The following is a 17,083-nucleotide window of genomic DNA, read 5'->3' as shown; positions in this document are numbered from 1 at the left end:
ATGTATTTTATTTATTATAATTAAAGCATTTGTAAGAGAAGAGTCTTTAGGCATTATGAGACTGAAAATCTACAGTTTAATAAGGAACTCTTAAAAAGTTAAGTACTCCTTTTACATCTACACTTGCTAAACGATATTAGTCTCCATTGTCATAATTACCTTTCAATTGATGAAAATCTTTCTCTAGCCCTGATACTTCTCCTGAGTTTTACACTCCAATGTTCATTTGGTTGCCTAATGGCACTCTGCTGTTTTGTAGGCACATCAAGGTAGATACATGCGAAACAGAGCTCCTCTGCTCCATAGATATACATGCCTCTTTACCATCCTTTGATCTCTATTGCAGTAATTGTTATCAATACCTGGATATTACAGTCTGCTCCTCTGCCTCACACCTCCACTGTCAATCAGTACTATCTTGTTTGGTCTGCTATAGAGGTCTTCTACTTACCACTTCATATCTGCTCTTATATTTCTCTAACCTATACTCAGCATTAAATCATGTTTCTTTGAAAACACCAATCTTATAAATGGTTTCTTAGTTCACCAAGGATAACACTTAAATGTTTAACATCTTTTTTAGGCCCTCCACTGTCTAGATCCCCTCTTGCCTCATCTTCTCTCATTATTCTCCTTTCCCTCTGTTGTCAGAAGTCCACTATATCCTGCTTTTTAAAGTTTTCTGTATTATTCTTGGGAATTGTTTAGTCAACAGTTGGTTCTCTCTGTGGTTCATAAGTAAAGGATCTGTTCCAGGCTTCTCTCCTTGACTTGTAGGTGACTGTCTTATTTGTCCATCACATAATCGTATTGCAAAATATATTCACCCATCTCAACAAACCCAAAAGTCTTAACTCTTTCCCAAATCTTATCTAAATCAGGTATGGGTGAGTTTGATATGATTCATCCTGAGAAAAAATTCTGTTTCAGCTGTGAACCTGGGATACGATAAAAGTTTTATGCTTCCAAAATAATTTCATGATGGCATGAAATCAGCATAGACATTTCTTAGACATTTCTTTTTCTTTTTGAGACAGAGTCTCCCTCTGTTACCCAGGCTGGAGTGCAGTGGTGTAATCTCAGCTTACTGCAATCTCCTCCTCCTTGGTTCAAGCGACTCTTCTGTTTCAGCCTCCTGAGTAGCTGGAACTACAGGTGTGTGCCACCATGCTGGGCTAATTTTTGTATTTTTCATAGATACAGGGTTTCACCATATTGGTCAAGTTGGTCTCAAACTCCTGACCTCGTGATCCAACCATCACAGATTCCAAAAGTGCTGGCATTACAGGCACGAGCCACCGTGCCCGGCCAACATTTCCATTTTTTTAAAGAAGAAATCTGAAAGAAGAAAGGAGTTATAGGTATCAAGGATGCCTGAAATCTAGCCGGACAAATTTCATTAGATTTTAAGGCTCAAGAATTTTTGCACACAAATTGAGCCTAGTGCTTTTACTGTTAAATACCAAATTAAGAAGAAATTGACATTTGCCTGGAAATGTAGATCTTCAAACTTTTTAAATTATCTTTTCTTCTCGTTCTCCCTGTCCAAAATAAAAAATAAACCAAGAGAAGAATAAATTGTTAACTTCGCATATATACATAACCAACATTTAATCATTAAATGAGATAACATTTGCTGAAAACCTGATTTTTACCTCAGAGTTTTTTGAAACGTGGTTATTGAGGAGATTAACCAATTTCTTCTTGAAAGAATCATCTTTTTCTTTTTGTTTTAATTTCCTTCAAGACTCTTTAGAACCTTTAATTTTTTAAAAAATAAATGACTTTGAATTATCGTAACATTTATTCAAACTGGGTGTGGTTGAGTCAGGCTTCAAGCGCTTCTACAGGATTTATGTCATTATTAATAGTCCACCAATTAGTAGAGGTCACCAAAGAACTAGTACTAATACAGAAGGAAACAGTTTAGTAAATACCCATATAGTTGCTTTTGATACCTAATTTTTTTTAAAGGAAGTAGATAAACTTTCTTATCTAAATAAAAAGTTAGAGATCACTTTGACTGAATCCAGAGACTCAGACACTCTTGTCAAAGACCTTTCTTTCTGTGTTGTCCAGCATCTTTTTCTTTCTCTGTCTCCCTCTACATTTTTTTGATTTGGATTCACCATCTCCTCCTGTAAACAGCTTTACCATAATAGTTTAAGAATCTCCAAACTGACATCTTTTCATCACTGGGGGAACAATAATCCTGGTGAGATTATTTTATTGTTCTAAACCAATTACTTTTGCTAAAGGATGCAGACCTTTGAAGGAGTTATCTCCACCCAAGACTGGGACAAAATCCCAGCTACTGAGTTACTGTGACAAAAAAATTCTACCTGAAATACATGGTGTGAGAAGATATCCCCAGAATTTAAATTTCAACTAGGAAAAAAAAAAAAAAAAAAAAAAGAGCGATACTGGCATGTGTGGCAGTCAGGAATGAATTTAATGCAGAAATTCCAGTCTAGGACTCAAGATAACTGAAAGATGGCAAAGCCACCTTTTGGAAAGAACCTGGTTTCTGAATGGCTGCTGGAACAGTGTTCATCTGCATGGACATTACCAGACACTTTTGTAAGCAAGAAGGAAAACTTCATTGTGTTACAGACAAGGAGAAGACAGAGAACTAAATGTTTTCAAGGGGAAAATAAAGGAAAGCATTTTATTGGAGAGGTGGGATGCAAATTGAGTCTTGACAAACGAGCCGATGTGTTACAGTCAGAAATGATAAAAACGTGTTTAAAAGCAAACAATGCAAAACAAAAATCTATTGTTTTTAACAACTGTAAAAATATAACAATTATATATTGATGACAAATTGAGTTAATTGGCCTAGTTAGTATTAAGGCAAAGAAAAGGATATGAGAAATGCATATATATGTCTAGACAAGGTTGCTTCAGAGATTTCACTGCAATAGTCTTCAAGTTGAACTAAAGAAACATTTAGAAATACAATAAAAACTTCATAGTATTTATACTACCATTTAAACTCCTAGTTCATGTTCACATCTGTATTAATCACAGCACCCTTTCCCAATGAGTACAGAGAAGGTCTTGAAATCCTTTGTATATAGCATTCATGCATCACTGCCAATCAACTGGAGATGGCAGTTGAAAGAATGCCTCAAAGTGCATTGGCCATAAATCAGAAAATCCAAATTCAAATTTGCATTTTGCCATGGCTTGTGTCACCTCTGGCTAGTCGCAGCCTCCCTAAATTGCATTTTTCTCATGGGTAACATGGGCTACTTCAAAAATTTGTTCCTCATATCAAATAAGCTAACACATGTGAGATTATTTTGTAAATATACAAAATTGGCATGCAAATTTATGGAGGCATTTTATTTTTGTACACCTTCACTAACCTGCTTTATATCTTATCTCTTAATTTTCATATCTATTTGAGCTCAAAAATCACATATTCTTTCTGTAGGTATATTTTCCAAGTAAAGAGGCAGTCAGACACCAATACCAACATACTTGTTTTTAATGTTTTCCAGTTCTTAAGAAAAAGGTGTTGTTATTTATGTACTAGTCACCTGTCTTGACATATTTGAATGCATATACATAGTATAATTTTTTCTCCTACACAAGTCTATCTGTATGTTTTCTTTTCCATTGATTTATTAAAAGAAAAATACTTTGCCATGATAGAAATTGCTTATTTTGGCTGGGCATGGTGGTTTACCCCTGTAATCCCAGCACTTGGGAGGCCGAGATGGGCAGATCAGGAGTTTGAGACCAGCCTGGCCAATATGGTGAAACCCCATTTCTATTAAAAATACAAAAATTAGCCAGACGTGGTGGCATGTGCCTATAGTCCCAGCTCCTTGGGAGACTGAGGCAGAAGAGTAGCTTGAACCCAGGAAGTGGAAGTTGCAGTGAGCTGAGATCGCGCCACTGCACTCCAGCCTGGGCGACAGAGCGAGACTCCATCTCAAGAAGAAGAAGAGGAAGAAGAAGAAGAAGGAGAAGGGGAAGAAAGGAGAAGGGGAAGGGGAGGGGGAAGAAGGAGGAGGAGGAGGAGGAGGAGGAGAAGGAGAAGGAGAAGGAGAAGAAGAAGAAGAAGAAGAAGAAGAAGAAGAAAAGGAGGAAGAAGAGGAAGAGGAAGAAGAAGAAGAAATTGCTTATTTTATGCCTGTAAGTAATTAACTATTATTTGTAAAGATATTAAAGTGTTGATAATTATATAAATATATTATACTTATTTTTAATAAAATAACTTTATTAAAAAAGCAAAATAAAAATAAAATGAGAAAAAATAGACATCACTGAATCACAGGTTCTATATTTAAATAGACTAAAATGTCTGCAGGTATTTCTTTCCTGTACATCATTTTGAAATAAAGTACACTATTTATTTTATGGACAGTCCTTGGATGGGCCATATAATTGTCAGACATCTTCTTTCCTCCATTCATCCAATCAAGTATTTTAAGGATAATGTTCTATCAATGAATATTGTTGTGTAAGATATAAAATTTCCATATGTATGTATGATTTTTTACAGAATAAAAGTAAACTAAGCTCCTGAAAAGGAACATGCAATATTGATTCAGACAAAAATGACAAAAGTGAAGAACGACATGTAATGGCAATCTATTCAGAATTTGTAATAGTATAAGAATTACGGACAAGAACGATTGTACATCTCATGATGGAAATGATACAGAGGAAGTCCCAGCTCTGACTTTTACTCTCTGTAAAGATTTTCAAAGTATTATGGAGAGAAGTCATGAAATACCCAGAATGCCAAAGGGGCCACAGTCAGTAAAGGAAAGGTTTATATTCATATAAGATTCATGTGAAAAGGAAACACATTCTGGGTGGAATAGATAAAATGGAACCAAACTTTAAACCAATATTTCTAACGGGCCTTTCTTGCATCTGAAACTATTTTGATGATTGGAAAAAGTTGTTACTTTTTGTAGAATTTTTAAAACTCCAGTCCTGCATTAGTTTAAACATGTCAACTTACCCATTCAATTACATAATCACTTTTTTCTCTCTGCAGTGAGTCTGCTTGAACATTAGCCCAGACGGATAGTCACAAATCTGTCCTAATGCCAACTTTGGTCTTATCTTTACCAAAGATGAGGAAAGAAGCACCAATGTGATGAGTTTGCCAAGCTTATTGAGTAAAATGAGTTGCCACTTCAGTTGAATAAAGTTCATTAATTGTACTCAGTATTTGTTAATTTATTCATCCAACATTATTCATTTACAACCCCATTTAGTCCATTCTCTAGAGAAACTATGCCCAGATTTGCAAAATTTATGCCCTCAAGTAATGAGAGCACAATGAGAACACTCTTAAACTTGTTTGAAGAGTCTCTGTAGAAGAGTCAGAAGAACCTTTGACAGTTTCTTTGAACCGAGTTTAGATTCTGTCAGTTCTTAGGCTTATTCCATAATCAAAATCTGTCTTCACAGGCATCACCACCTTAAAGGTGGTCAAGAATAATAGAAATATATAAATAATAGAAATAATATTTTCTAACTTACGAGAAAGAAGTATTTGACTCACAATCAGAAAGATAGATACTTTGTTGGGGGTCGTACTCATGCGTTTATTTATTTAAAAAATCAGCACATATCTGTCAATTCAGTAGAATGGAATAGAGAGGAGCATGGATTCTGGAATTGGGCGATCTTGTATTTTGTTTACAGCTCTACCACATTTGAAATATTTAAGCTCTACCGAATCATTGGATAAATGACTTTATTTCTCTGTGCCTTAATTTTCCATCTATAAGATGATGGTATTAACAGAAATTATTTTCTGGTTTTATTTGAATTCAGTACATGTTAATTGCTTGGCATAATGGCTGGCCCATATAGAAAAAGCTTGTTGATAGCAGTAGTAGTAATGGTGGTGATAGTGACAGTTGGGATAGTGGCAATGAAACTCTGTAATGTTCTGTATTATAAATAAAAAGATAGCTTTTCATTCATCAAGGACTGTTATTACTTTGATGACAACCATATTATTATCTTTATTTATTCCCTTCACATCCATAATCTTACTTACTTGTGTGAGTAATCCATCAGTGTTAAATGAGGGCAGGGACATTTTCTATTGTTCATTTTTATATCTTTTAGCACCAAGAAGAATGATGCCTGGAACAGAGTACATGTTCAGTGAATATTTGTTAAATGAATAAATGCACTACCATCACCTTTGCTGTTTGCACGCTCTCTCTCTGTGTGTGTGTGTGTGTGTGTGTGTGTGTGTGTGTGTGTGTTTATCCCTCATATTACTGCTCTGTGTTGCTGGGAACAGGAGACGAGAATAGTAAAAATAAATTTTCCCATCTCATCACCAACTGTAATATCACCTTTTACTTCTCTAACAGTTATTAGTGAGAACTTGGCTAAATAAAAGATTCTGGGAAATACATATCCTACCCTCATTTAATCATTCCTGGTAGGTATAATTATAAAATTTTGAAGTAATTCTGAGGATAAACTTTATTTTCTAATTCCTATATATTGTAGTAATTAGATGATGATTTTGTATTTAAAATAAGGAGTTCCAAACTCAAACTAGTGTTAAAGTTTATCTCTAGTTTAATTAAGTATCTAATCTCATTGTCAGGTTATTCAACCATGCCATCACACTCCCCAGTTTAGCCATTTAAAAAAAAAAAAATTACTTATACCCAAAACTGTGTAAGGTGGTAAATATATCTCCAATTCTTCATCTTTTAAACTCTAAATAACTACTGGCCATATAAGAAAAAAGGAAAACAAAGATCACCAAGAAAAATCTCGTGTTTCTCTCATACCAGCCTCTTGCAATTCCTAAACAAAGGCGATTCTTATTAGTCTCTTTAGGGTATCTGTCCTGAGTGAATTGGTTCTCTATCACAGTAGGGATAGGATTGAAGACTGGCCTGCTGATGACTGAGTTTCATATGTACAAGAGTAAACAACACTTCCACTTGCCAGTGGGAGATAGGCTTAATTATGCTTACAGCTGTGTCCCTCATGAGGCCATTCCTGCAACAATCTGGCTCTCTGCTTGTTTTCCTACAGTTCTCTACCATGGAGATGAAACTTTCCAGTCTAGTGTGTCAGCTCATGCTGACTCAAATCATTAACTGATTCCAGCTGTTCTCCCATAGCAACAGACAGTTTCACATCTGCAGGGCCATTTGGATCTCTGATATGAGTGGCAAAGATCACTTCTTGACTATGTTTTGCAATTTTAGGTTATAGTTAGAATTGGAGTCAATTTAAAATGAAAAGTTTTGATTACGTTGTATTCTGACTACATGGTGACTTTCAATGTCTCTTTATGAGGGTTGAAAAGTAAACTCTGCAATTTGAAATCCACATTAAAATAAGTGGAGATCGCACACATATACAAGGAACACAAATCAATAACTTAAAACTAAAAATAAACTAGGATTTATCATTAACTGTGAACAAAAAATAAGAATGTTGAATTTCCATTAATGAGCTATGTGACCCTACCAAGTAAACTAACATCTCAGAATTTTTTAATTTATAAAATAAGGTAGAATTAGATGATGTCTAGTGATATTTTGGCCCTTAATTATATATTATATTTTATGTTAAACAGAGTATAGAAATACAAAACTATCAAAATTATATGATAAACTGAGTTTTTGTTAGAAAACACAAAATGTTATAAATTGAAAATACAGTTCTGCAGGTTCTGGAAAAACAGATGCTTTGTATAAAACATACCAAACAGCAGTGATTAATCAATAAATAGTAAGTGAATTTTGAGAGCAATGGTAATGAAATGTGATATTCAAAATCTATTATTTTAGAAAATGAAAGCAAACTAGTGAGGTAAGAAAGGAGAGGGATTGATTTGACAGGCTCAAAATTCTACTCAGTCCTTATTTGCCTCTACCAGAAGAATAAACACACATGTGCTTTCATCAGTGGTGAATATTATCTCTCAAGGTAACAAGCTTCTTTTAGACCATTTTTTAAATCGACATATTTTCTACCTGAAAAAGAAAACTTTTAGCTTGGCATGGTGACTCATACTTGTAATTCTAGCACTTTGGGAGGTCAAGGTGGGGAGATCACTTGAGGTCAAAAGTTTGACATCAGCCTGGACAACATAGTGAGACTCCATTTGTACAAAAATTAAAATGAAAACATTAGCCAAGCATGGTGGCACATGCCTGTAGTTCTAGCTACTCTAGAGACTAAGGCAGGAGGATCACTTGAGTTCAGGAGTTAAAGGTTACAAGGAGCTGTGATCGCTCCACTGCCCTGCACCCTGGGTGACAAAGCAAAATCCTGCCTCAATTAAAAAAATAAAAAAATAAAAAACCTTTCAAGATCTTCTGTTAAAAAGAACGTTTGTAAAGATAACAGGTGTTACTGAGGAAAAAAAAAACTGTGCTCTCTGATTTCTATAAGGAGAACTAGTAGTTCAGACGCTTTACATTCAAGGTTGGACTTTTTATTTCCTTCCTTCTTGTCTTCCTGCCTTCCTTCTTTCCTGCATGCATTTTTATACTAGCTGAACTTACAAAAGACTTGATGTGGCTTCAAAACTGGATTATCACAACATTCTCTCAACTGGTGTCAGCTTCTAATACAGTGCCCATTTAAATTATTCTTCTAGTTGCACAGATGAGATCGTTTTATTTTTATTCCAAAATTATTGCATGCTTTACATGTTCTCACACCCTCTACTAGTTTACATAAAGGTCTCAGCCTAGAATTCAAGACTTTACTCCTACTAGACTGAATTATATTATAAACACACACACACACACACACGCACACAATGTTTTTCCTGTATATAGAATGAATATTAATTCCTATATATAGAATGAATATTAATTGCACCATCCACTAAAGCCAACTATTCTAATGACTCTCACTCAAAAGTATCTGCAAATGTCTGGCTTAGGAACATTTGTTCATTTTACCTAGATTCACATTGTTCATTTTACCTAGATTCCTCAGCCTACTTCTCTTCAATTATATCATTTCTTCCCTAGAAAATAAGGCTTCTCCAAATCACGTACAATCTCAGCAAAGACATGATTACCAGATACACAATGGAACCTCCTTCCTGTCATTGGACATCTGCAATTTACTTCTTCCTGCCATTTGGAATATATGCAGAGGTAGGATGGTAAATGTTGGGGGATGGAATATAGGAGTCACTAAATGTCAAAGTTTACAGATTGTTCTGATATAAATAATCTGCCGATGGCTAATTTCAATCTCAAAAAATGACTTCACTGAATGGAAAGTCGAAAGGGTTGTGTACAATTGGGTATTGTCACCAGTACCAGCACGTAGGGCTTGCTTCTTCAATCTGATCATTAAAAGAGGCTGAAGTGTAGGTAATACATTTTAAAATATTTGAAATTTTTATTTCTTCTTAAGAATACTCTGGCTATATGTAGCATCTATAGTGTACATATATTATTTCCAAATGTCCAGAATGCCTTTCTGGGACATATGAGGATGAATGCAATCAGGTGCTCTCCATTCCCAGAAATCTTATAATTTGATTCTCTGCAAAAATGGTCTTTTCCAGAACACTTTACAATTCACATTCATTATCTATCATTATTATTTTATCATCTTATCATATATGTAGTAATTGATTATTTTCCTTTTATAGAAGAGGAAACTGCAGGTCAGCTGATATAAGCAATCGCTTCTAATATGTGAGAGATAGTAAATAACAGAGCCAGGACTTGATTCTAGATGTTTTGACTTCAATGTGAGGGGAAAAGCAACAGCAACATTCACATTTTAGCAGAAAATTCTTGACGAGTAAGATGTTAGCCTGAGATATTTAAGTAACTTGATAATGTGCATACATTGCTATTCTTTACTCTTCAAAATTCAAAATTCATGTATCAATTCAAGATTTCCCTATATTTTAAATTAAATAAATAACTTTTTTTTTTCTTATATGAATGTATCTCATAACCCTGTCTAATAGATTTCGATGGGCTAGGCTTCTTCAGCTTATGTTTGTTCTTTTTGTTGAGTCGAACTAGTTTTTCTCAATGCTGACAGCTTTATCACAAACTAACAGCTGTTAAATTAAGTTTAGCCTAACGTTGTCTCCTTACATATTTTAAATTTGGCCTAAAGGTCTCTTTGAACATTATGAACTATAACCTAACTGGATGGATAAACAAATTGTAACCTAGTCTTGTACCAATCATAGCTTTCAGCCAATCACAAGCAGCCAGTTGTTCAACCTGTGTTCAAATAAGACTGACACTGAGCTCTAACCAATACAGCAGATTCTGTACCTTTCTTTCTCTGCCCATAAATTCTCCCCAACCACGCAGCATTGCAGGATCTGCTCTGATTCTGAGGACTGCCCAATTCACAAATAATTTTATTTGCTAAATTAAACTCCATTAAATTTAATTTGTCTGAAGTTTTTATTTTAACAGAGCCAACAACCTAAAATAAGAGAAGCAAAGCCATACTACATAAATTCATTTGACAAAACCATCTTAGGGAACGTAAAAAGAGTCTGTCTTTGGTTCTTTTTCAAAAATCTTCCTCTTTGACTACTCTGAAATACTTCCATGGGTTTCTCCTCTTACCTTTATTCTTTTACCTATATCTTATTCTAGCTATGCATTGCCTAACTTTGCCCAATTTTTTTTTCTTTCATATTCTTACCAGCTTAAGCATCTCAGATATAAATTTACGTAAGCATTGATCTTTACCAAAGGCATTTGCATTTTAATAAGGGGCTAATGAAGACGAAGGCAGAGGAGGGTACATTTAAAAAAGAAGAGAAAAGGAAAGAAAATATAAGAAAGGTGCCAATTATATTTCTAGTGGAGTAGGCTATCTTAATTTACTTACTCATAAAGTCTGTCCAATTAATATCAGTAAGTGTGTAGGGGAGGAACAAACATGTCCATCCTATTGTGTTGCAGCCCTTCTTTCTGTTTAGTATCAGTACTGCCAAGAACCAAAAATTTACAGTAAATTTTCACATAGTGTCTTCCAAATCAGGTCTTCTGCAGCACACAAAACATTCTCACAGATAGGTTAAATGTGTTTTTATGTACTGAATGAGATTCTTGAGCAGCTATTGGGGAAATGATACTTGTGGATGTCTAATATTCTAGTATCCAGTTTATGAAAGGGAGATATGGTCCTAATTCTACCACTCAGCAATTATCCTAATTGCTGAGAAATAGTTGCCAGCACACACACACACAAAATGTTGGCTTCTAGTTTAAATTAGAAACTCTGTCTGTGAAACAAAGGAAGAAATAAAGAAAGGAAGGAAGGAGAAAGGAAAGAATGAAAGGAAAGAAAGAAAGATAAAATGATTTTCTAAATCTGCACTAAATAGCAATATGAAAACAATTTTAATGAGAAAAAAACTCTATAATTTTTAATGTTTATTTTATTCTCTAATTTTTTCTGAGCCAAAATAAGTGACCATGGTCTGCGGAACACAGCCTCATGAGGTTCTGACAAAGTGCACATAGGTGGTCAGGTTACAGTTTGTTTTTATACATTTCAGGGAGATAGTAATTGAAGGTAACATCACGTCAGTACATGGAAGGTATACGTTAGTTTGGCCTGAAAAGATGTGTCATCTTGAAGTAGAGGCTTACAGCTTATAGGTGAATTCAGATATTCTTTAATTTGCAATTGGTTAAAAGAGTGAAGCACTGTCCAAAGACTTCAAGTCAGTGCAAAGGAACACTTAGGTTAAGATAATGGGTGTGCTATCTGTTGTGTGATGCTATACCAGGGTCAGGTTGGAAGTAAGCCACATTATACCAGATTAACAATAGGTTAACCAGTTTAATGAGATTTTATGATTTGTAAGCTGTGATTTAACCCTTGCCTTGCAAGGCCTTAGGTCTTGTTTGTAATTTGGTATCTTATTGCCACAAAGAGTCCATTCTGTCAGTCTCAGGATCGCTATTTCACATTAATGCTGGTCAATTGTGTCTAAATTCCCTGCACTTTGGGAGGCCAAGGCGGGTGGATCACCTCAGGTCAGGAGTTCAGGACCAGCCTGGCCAATATGGTGCAACTCCATCTCTACAAAAATACAAAAATTAGCCAGGCATGATGGTGGGTGCTTGTAATTCCAGTTGTTCTGGAGGCTGAGGTGGGAGAATTATTTGCACCCCGAGTCTGAGGTTGCAGCAAGCCGAGATCATGCTATTGCACTCCAGCCTAGGTGACAGAGGAAGACTCCATTCCCCCTCCCCCCAAAAAAAGAAAAGAAAAAAAAAAGCACAACAACAACAATAAAAATGAGATCAGTTGATTTGGGGGGGGGTGTCTGGATTTTATTTGTTGTTTACAATTGATTTAGGAAAAATTAGTTATATTTTTTAGTTGGTGTGACATGAATAATTTGTTCTTGCCCAAATAGAGGACTCTCCTTTACCACTGACTCTTGGAAGTAATTTCTAAATGCTTTAAATTTCCTGAGTGATTGAAGCGTCTTCGTTATTCATACTGAGCCCCTCGGACCACACTTAATAATTTATGCTAATGAGGTCACTCATGGTGGACCATTGGAGATACAGGATATAATGATCTTTAGGAAGAGGGTTGCTGAAAACTGAGTTCAACAACAGTGGCAATCAATCAATCAATCAATCAATCAGTCATGACTACATAAAGAAGCCCAATAAAAATTCCATACACTGAAGCTTGGATGAATTTCATAGTTTGTCAATATTCCTTGCCCTAGTCCATTTTGTCTTGCTATAAATAAATAACCGAGACTGGGTAATTTATAAAGAAAAGAAGTTTATGCTTGTTTTTTGCTCCATAGGGAGGCACCTATATCTGTGTTCCAAGACTGTTCAGTCTATATAGGCTTTTAAAAAGAGTCTGAAAAAGAGAACGTACAGTGTGTGCAGAATTGTGAGATACTCATAGAATATTTTCTAACATACTAAAATGTTCAGAGTAAAAAAATATCTAAAATCAGCAATAATTAAATTTATTTTCAATCTTCTCCATAGAATCATTAGATGGTGTAAAGCCATGGAATTATGGAGTAAACTAGATACTAAGATATTAAGTAAAAAGGGCTTTAAACAAATAATGTCATGGTCATTTTAGAGACGTACTGATGCAAAATCAACATAAGAAAAAATGAACAGATGTTAAGTAAATAATTAAATAATTTTTGGCATATGTAAACATCCTCAAAATAATCACCACCATTCACATTATGAAAGTGTCAATCATTTCCAAAAAGTTTTATTCTATAGCTGTTTGTTATTTTGTGGATATTTACTCTTATTTGTATTGTATCCTTTCTTCTGCTTACTTTGGTTTTCCTTTACATTTGTTTTCTAGTTCATTAAAGTTGAACGTACAGTCATTAACTTGAGGCCTTATATCTTTTTTTTATTACAGGTACTAAGTGCTATAATTTTTTCCTTTAGTATTGCATTAACTAACCCCTACAAATTGTGAGACTGTTTTCATTTTCTTTTAGTTCAAAATACAGAAAAATATCATAAATTCCATTTTTATTTCTCCTGCAATCCATGAGTCATTGTATTGTTTAGCTTTTATATTTGGGTTTTCCCAGATATTATATTACTGTTGAATTTATAATTTAATTCCACTGTTTAATTCCATGCTTTATACATTTTGAGTCCTTTTAAATTTGGTAGGACTTGTTTAACAGCCCAGAATGCAGTCAAGGTTGGGTGATATTCTGTATACATTTGAAAAGAATGCACATTCTGCTGTTGTTGGGGAATATGCTGTATACAACTGAAAATAATGCTCATTCTGCTGGTGTTGGGTGGAGTGTTCTATAAATATCAATCAGATCAGGATGGACAGTAGTGTTTGTGTCTTCTACATCCTCATTGCGTTTCAGTTTTCTTCCTTATTAGTTATTGCAAAAGGGATATAAAGTATCTGCGTAATAGTAGACATGTATTCGTCCTTAACATTCTACCAATTTCTGATACATTTATTTTGATCCTCCGTTATTAGGTGCATAAAAGTTTAAAATTACAATATACTTTTTATGAATTAAACCCTTTGTGTCTACAAAATGACACTCTTTATCTTGGTAATATTCTTTGCTTAGAAATTGGCTTTGTCTGATATTATTATTGCTGTCCCAGTTCTCTCTGACTAGTTTGAAATGGCATATTTTTCATCTTTTTGCGTTTAAGCAATATGTGTCATTTTTATTGCTTTTTTAGGCTCCATATAGTTGAGTTTTCCTTTTTTATATACTCTAATAATCTTTAAGTTTTAACTGGGGTGTTAAGAGCATTTACATTTGATGTGATTATTAACACTTTTTTGTTTTAAATTCCCATATTACTATTTGTTTTCTAGTTTTCTTTTCTTATTTTTCTGCTTTCCTTTGAATTTCAGTAAATTTTATGATTTAATTTTCTCTATTTTGTTAAATTATTACCTATACTTCTTTACAATTTTTATAGTTGTTACTTTATGTATTATTGAGTATCACTTTAAATTTTCTCAGTTTACTTTCAAGAAATATTAAGCCACTTTACCTATAAATATAAAACCTTATGATATTATACTTGCATGTTTTACTTCTTGATTTGCATTCTATTGTTTACATTTTACATTGACATATAAAGCTCACGTTACTGGTTATTGTTTTTGCATTAAACAGTTCATTACATTTTTATTTAAAGGCTTTATTTTTATAATGATTTAAAATTTAAAGAAAAAATGAGCAGATAGTAAAGAGAATTCTCATACATCTCTAAAACCCATGCATACAACTTTCCTTATTATTAATATATTGAATTAATATGGTAGATTTATTACAATTAAGGAACCAATATTGGCACATTATCATTAGCTAAGGTCAATATTTATATATTTTTAGTTTTTACTGGATGGCCTTTTCTATGTGTGCTGGAATCCCATCCAGGGTACCACACTCTATTTCCTTGTAATGTTTATAAATGGCTGTAGTAGCCTGTCAGGCTTTCTTGTTTTTGGTAACCTTGACAGTTCTGAGGAGTACTCAACAGCTATATTGTAGGTTCACTCTTTATTAAAATTGTCTGATTTTTTCCATGACTATACTAGGGCTACTGACTATAGAAAAGAAGGCAAAAGAAATAAAATGCTGTTTCCATCATAATCAACGTGACTTATGACTGTGTATGTTGAACTTGATTGCTAGGCTGAAGTAGTGTTTGTCTGTTTTCTCCACGTATACTCCAGGAGTATACGTTTCTCTCTATACTCCTACTACTCCCAACACACACATCCTTATAAAGGAAGTCACTATGCAAAGCACACATTAAGGAGTAGAATTACCTTTTCAAAAACTTTAGAAAGTAAGTCAAATTGTCTTGTATATTTTCCCCACATATTTACCAGTATAGATCCATATTTTCATTTTACATTATTTTCTTACAGACTGAAGGATCCTGTTAATGTTTCTTGTAAAACAGGATCTCAATGTGATAAGTTATTTGAGTTTTTGTATTTCATTAACAACTTTTACTGTATTTTAATTCTGTATGGAAGTCTAGGTTTTTTTTTTCTTTCACTCTCTTAAAGATATTGTTTCACTGTCTTCTAGCTTGTATTGTTTCTGATAAGAGATCTGCTGTTAAAATTACCTTCATTTATGGTACATAATGCACCCTTTTTCTTTGTTTACTTTTAAAGATTCTTTATCACTGTTTTTTTTAGCCATTTGACTATAATAGGCTTTGGTGTTACTTCCTTTATGCATATCGTGGTTGGTGTTTTTGATGCTACTTTTCAGTTACAATAAACTATTTGTGCATGTATAGATTTACTGAATTTGGATGCTTTTCTGCCATTATTTCTTCCTCTACACAAAGGACTACAATGACATAACATTAGGCCATATGAATTTCCCACAGATCACTGATCTTTTTCAGTTTTCACTGTCTAGTTTTTTCCTATGTTTAATTTTGGTTAATTACTATTATTATGTCTTCAAGTTCACTAATATTTTCCATGCCATTCTCTAATATACTGTTAATAACTTTATTTGTTTTTTAAATTATAGTAATAATTTTTTCTTTACGTATTTGATTAGTGTTTGCTTTATATTCTATGTGTCTCTATTTAACATGTTCATGTTTGTAACCTTGTACAGGTAAAGATTGTTATAAGAACTCGTTCACCATCTTCATCTATTAATTATATCATATGCCATTTCCACGCCTGTTATCTATGGACTGGATTTCTTCCTATTTTCTTGGTTTTTATATGCTTGCTAGGTTGAGATGGGCCCTATGTAAGCTTTTATAGATGGTTTTCTCTCATGTGTATAATGGTTGTGTGGTGATCTTCTGGAAAACCAAGATAATTGCTTTGCACACATCCAGTGTTCTTGTCCTGAGCTTATTTCTCCCCTTTTGTACTATGCCCTAAAAGCTATCACTGGTAGCTAGCTTGGGTATCCAATCTCCCAGCTCCATGTTTTTAGCTTTTGGAGATCACCTGGTTTTGCCTGAATTCTCCCACCACACACTGTGGCCTGGAAACTCTCCTAGCCCTTAAACCTGGGATATCGTAAGTCGTATCTGTCTTGTTTTCTATCTCTGATATGGGGAGAACCTGCTCCCGATGTTTTTCGTGGGTTCTTTTCTACTTCCTAGGTGTCTCGGCTGGTTCTAGAAATAAAGGGAAATAGTACAAGAGAGAGAAATTTAAAGCTGGGTGTCCCGGGGAGACATCACATGTCGGCAGGATCCATGATGTTCCCCCAGCCGTAAAACCAGCAAGTTTTTATTAGCGATTTTCAAAAGGGGAGGGAGTGCACGAATAGGGTGTGGGTCACAGAGATCACATACCTCGCAAGGTAATAAAATATCACAAGGCAAATGGAGGCAGGGTGAGATCATAGGACCGAGATCACAGGACCACCGGATGAGGTGAAATTAAAATTGCTAATGAAGTTTGGGCACGCATTGTCATTGATAACATCTTATCAGGAAACAGGGTTTGAGAGCAGACAACCTGTCTGATCAAAATTTATTAGGTGAGAATTTTCCTCCTCCTAATAAGCCTGAGAGCGCTACAGGAGACCAGGGCTTATTTCATC

This window comes from Macaca nemestrina, chromosome 12 (genome assembly GCF_043159975.1).
Source record: "Macaca nemestrina isolate mMacNem1 chromosome 12, mMacNem.hap1, whole genome shotgun sequence".
Classification (NCBI taxonomy): Eukaryota; Metazoa; Chordata; class Mammalia; order Primates; family Cercopithecidae; genus Macaca; species Macaca nemestrina.
This window is presented reverse-complemented; position numbering follows the sequence as displayed.